Below are 5,342 nucleotides of genomic sequence, written 5' to 3' on the forward strand. Positions count from 1 at the left end.
GCTGCCTCCTCGTCTGCCTCAGCCACTCTGCCAGGCATCTGTCGCCGCCTGTACTCTAAATAAAACTTTCTGATCTGCAGAACACACACACACAAAAAGATTCCACCTCTTCATCCTGCTCCTCTCTTTCTATTTGTCTTTATCTCCTTCAGCTCTTTCTGTCTCTCCCTTCCCTCCTTCCTCTGGAGCTGTGCTGTAGCAGCAGTCTGCCATGCTCTGCTGATTTCTAGCTGGAAGATGGGGATCGGCGGGGGAGCTCAGTCTGGCTGTGGGCAGCTGAGCCATGGACAACACACACACACAGAAACACACACACACACACACACACACACACACACAGAAACACACACAAAGAAACAGGTAGAAGCTCAACGCGAGGCCCAGGTATGAGAGGAATTGTGGGTGTTATGTGTCTGTGGACATTTTCACGTTGTCATGCTGCAATAATTACAACTTACACTGGAGGTTCTCGGTGTGTTTGCTGTGTGTGCGTGGAAAGACCTTGATCCTTCCCTATAGGTGACACGGCTGCATGTGGGAGGACATAGAGTACATCACAATGTTGTATAATTCTTTGCAATCTTCAGTGTAATTCTACATTTTTCCACAACTTTATATGCATTTTCTCTTGACAAAGGGTCCATCAGGGTGTCATGCTTTCCTTCTCGTCGTCACCTTGAGGTAAAATAATGGCTTTGAGATTCTGTGGACTTTTATACAACAGAATTTCACATCTGTTTTATATATATATATGTGTATATTATACGTAAGGAAAGTGCTGCAAACAGACATCAGTTACACCCAAATAGAAACTGTGCATTGTAGTGAAATTAATTAGAATTAAATCCAGTATTTTCTGATTTCTTGCTATAGCTGCGTTCACACACAACAGTAGATGTTTGAGATGTTTTGCAAGCAATAAAGCACCTTTATGTGATGAGAATATGACAACATAACGATTATTTAAACATGTCAGGCAGGAAAATCTTCAAATCTGCCGTCCTGCAGCAGCTCAGAAACCAGCCTGCACTCATCAGCGCGTATCGATCATGTGAACTGAACAACATGTTTACCAAACACTTAAATGATACCACTGCAAACTGAAATGCAAACAGAGAGATTGACACGGATTGGTCGGTGTGTGGGATGGAGTGACACTCCACAGAGAGGAGGAGAGCGGAGAGAGGAGGCAGGAGAGGTGATGGTGTGATAATGGAGGCGGTGGAGAGAAAACACTTGGAGGGTGCACGGTAGGATATAGAGACGATGGCTGCACTCCAAGTATTGGACAGAGAAGCAGGTAAAGTAGGCTGCAGGTGAATGGAAGAGGGGGATTGTGTGTGTGTGTGTGTGTGTGTGTGTGAGTGTGTGAGAGGGAAGGGGGGTAGGCAGGCATATTAAAAATGCAGCAGTGGGGAGCAGGCCGGGGATTCACAGTAATTAGATGACAAAACGGCGGCGGGCTGGAGATGAGAGAGAGGGGTCACACACAATGCCACTGCCGCCGGGTAATTTGTAAGTGTCAATCACTAGCCTGCCAGGGGAAAAGCGAGAGGGAGAGAGGGAGTGGGAGGGTGAGGAGAGGAGAGGAGAGGAGGGGGGGTTAGTGTATAGAGGCAGGAGGAGGCGAGGAGGAGGAGGGCAGAGATAGAGGGAGTGAGACAGAATATGAGGGTGCTGGCGGGCTGCAAGAGACAGGAGGGAAGGAGGTTTAAAAAAAAAAGAAAGTCAGAGGAGACAAGAGGAGAAAGCGAAAATTTAAAGATAGAGAGAACAGTGTGAGAGCTGAGGAGACAAAGAGAAGAGGTGACATCCTTTTTTTTTTAGTATCTGAGATTCAGCTTAAAATAATAAAGTCCTGAAACGTGGTCTGTTGTTCTGTCGTTACAGACTGAAGTCAAATATTCTGTAACAGCGGTGTTACACTGTGTCATCAGACAGTCAAACATTACTCTGCAGACTAACACACACACAAACACAGTCACACCAACCAAGAGAATAAGTACTGGCAGTGTGTGTTACATGTGTACGTTATTACGAAGTGGAAACACTGAAACGTAACACTGTGGTTAGCATGTGGTTAGGTTCAGGCGCAGAAAGACACTTCATTATGGTGTGGAGAAGATCATATCTTGGTTTAAGATACCAAGGTTTGAGGACAGAAAACGCAGCAATGTCTCTGTAAAAAAAACCATCCGCTCTCACTGTGCTATCCCCGCTGGAAAAACAGCAACAGGTCGCTAAAAAACAGCCACATTTGGCGGCTAAAAATCAGCTGGAAACGCAGTGATGAGTCACTGAAACACAACCGGTTTTGTTGTGGTCTGCCCGAATGTCACGCCATCCACCATCCCCTGCACTGCCTGGTGACAATGTGAGCTCATACACTACGTCACTTTAGAAACGTATGAAACGTGCAAGCGTAACGTATCCTTGCTTTACAGGAATGTACTGTGCCAACGTTTTTGTCTGATGACTAGACAGTTTTTCACTCCTTTCCTGTCCAGATAAAACCATGAATCTCAAAATTAAAAATCAAAACAAATATATTTTCTACCGGATACGCTGAAACTTTACATTTCAATAAAGCTGCGGTTAACATGTGGTTTGATTTAGGCACACAACCACTTAGTTATGGTTGGGAAAAGATCATGTTTGGCTTCAAATACAAGGTTTTTGTGGCGCTATCCCGGCACAGAGACGGTGGCAAACAACCACTTTTTGTGGGACAACCCCGCTGGAAACGCAGGAATGTCTTTATCAAAAAACAGCAGCTTTTTCTTGTCACTATCCCAGCAGGAAAGGCAGTGATATCTGATTTAAAAACAACCACTATTCATGACCCTATCCTGGCTGGAAACTTAGCAATGTCTCCGTAAAAAACGTCTTTTTTTGTGGCAATATCTCGGCAGGAAATGCAGCAATACCTTGGTTAAAAAAAAATCTTTTTGTGGCACTATCTCACCATAAAGGCAGAGATGTCTCACCAAAAAAAACCTCACTTTTCATGGCACTACCTCAGCAGGAAATGCAGCAATGTCTCTGGGAAAACGTCTTTTTTGTGGCAATATCTCGGCTTGAAATGCAGCAATGTCTTGTTGAGCTACAACCACTTTTTGTGGGACAACCCCACTGGAAACGAAGGAATGTCTTTATCAAAAAATAATAGCTATTTCTTGTCACTATCCCAGCAGGAAAGGCAGTGATATCTGATTTAAAAACAACCACTTTTCATGGCCCTATCCCGGCTGGAAACTCAGCAATGTCTCTGTAAAAAATGTCTTTTTCTTTTCTTTTCTTTTTTGTGGCAATGTCTCGGCAGGAAATGCAGCAATACCTTGGTTAAAAAAAAAATCTTCTGTGACACTATCTCACCATAAAGGCAGAGATGTCTCACTAAAAAACAACCACCTTTTCTTGTCACTATCCCGGCAGGAAATGCAGCAGTGTTTTAGTAAAAAATGTCTTTTTTTGTGGCAATATCTCGGCTTGAAATGCAGCAATGTCTCATTGACAAACAACCACTTTTTGTGGGACAACCCCGCTAGAAACGAAGGAGGGTCTTTATCAAAAAACAGCAGCTTTTTCTTGTCACTATCCCAGCAGGAAAGGCAGTGATATCTGATTTAAAAACAACCACTTTTCATGGCCCTATCCCGGCTGGAAACTCAGCAATGTCTCCGTAAAAAATGTCTTTTTTATGGCAATATCTCGGCAGGAAATGCAGCAATACCTTGGTTAAAAAAAAATCTTTTTGTGCCACTATCTCACCATAAAGGCAGAGATGTCTCACTAAAAAACAACCACCTTTTCTTGTCACTATCCCGGCAGGAAATGCAGCAATGGTTCTTCACCCCCATCACTTCATACAAACCTCACACAAACAATCCAGAAATATTAACCCTTTATTCTAGATGTGACTCAGATGACTCTCTGGGTAACTGAGTCCAGCCTTAAAAATAATTGTGCCATAAGGCTCAAATCAAATCAAATCAACTTTATTTATATGGCACTTTTCATACAACAGTAACACAAAGTGCCTCACAGAGGTTAAAAACAGTAAAGATCCAAAACAGAAAACAAAAAGAAAAGAGAAAACCCAACCCTCCCACCCCACATAGAGATACGTAAATATACATATACGCACACACACACACACACAAGCTATCACTAAAGAGACATGGCCTAGCACCGAGACCCGAGGCAAGGAAAAAGCCACCTCTGGGGGCCGTCCGCACCGAGAGGGCCCATGGTCCACGGCCACAGGGAGCGCCGCCATAGAGACACCCCGACCCGGGCAGACATGAGGCCCCACACCGAGGTGCAGTGCCCTGCAGCCACCCAGGTCAGAGCGGTCTCCTGACGGCACCCCCATCGGGAGACCAGGAACAACTCTCAGTGTGGTAGGCCCCCATGAGGAAACACTGGAGCTAAAAGCTGAGGGACTAAAACAGTAAGATAGGATAAAAGGTATAAAAAGAACCAAAAAAACAAAAAGCTATTTAGCTCATAAAATTGAGTTAGTAGCTAGGTAAGAATGATCTAAAACAGAGACATAAAATGCATCCAAACTAAAGCCTATAGGCTAACTAAAATAACAAAAGATAAAGGTTAAATGAGATAAGAACGTAAAAAGAGGAAGGGTAAGAATATAAAAAATAAATAAAAAACACAAAATTTGTGCACAAAATTCGCTGGCCATTGCTATAAAATATATTGTGTTGAAATGGAATCCAAATGTTCCCCTCCCAACTGGAATGCAGCTTTGTGAAATTAACAGCTGTATATTTTACATTTTACAAGTCACGGCAGCCCTTTGTGGTTTATATAGGAAACCTTTCATTGCACCAACATGCCTGTGTCTCTGTGTAGCTGTGCTGTACTGAGCATGTGATGATCCTTGATGTAGACGTCGTCTCAATGTTTGTTCAGTCAGATTATTTTGTCATTCTGCATTTTATTTATTGGATTTTAATTTGAATTTGTTTAGTGTTAACTGTCTTGTTTATTGTTATATTTTGGTTATTAATGTGTTCGGCCTCAAAATTTGACAAAAAAAAGAAGAAAGGAAACGCAGAGATGTGTCACTGAAAACAACTGCTTTTGTTGGCACTATTTCCTGTGGGAACATGACAGGTCGCTAAAAAACAACTGGTTTTGTTGTTTGTTGGTCTCCAACAGTGGTCTGCAGCTTGGCAGGCGTCACACCATCCACCGTCTCCTCCACCTCCTGATGACAGTCAGCTCATACACTACGTCACTTTGGGAATGTTGATATGAAACACGTGAAATGTACAAATTCAACATTTCTGTGGTTTGCAGAAATGTACAGTGTACATATG

Source organism: Epinephelus fuscoguttatus, linkage group LG18 (genome assembly GCF_011397635.1).
Source record: "Epinephelus fuscoguttatus linkage group LG18, E.fuscoguttatus.final_Chr_v1".
NCBI lineage: Eukaryota > Metazoa > Chordata > Actinopteri > Perciformes > Serranidae > Epinephelus > Epinephelus fuscoguttatus.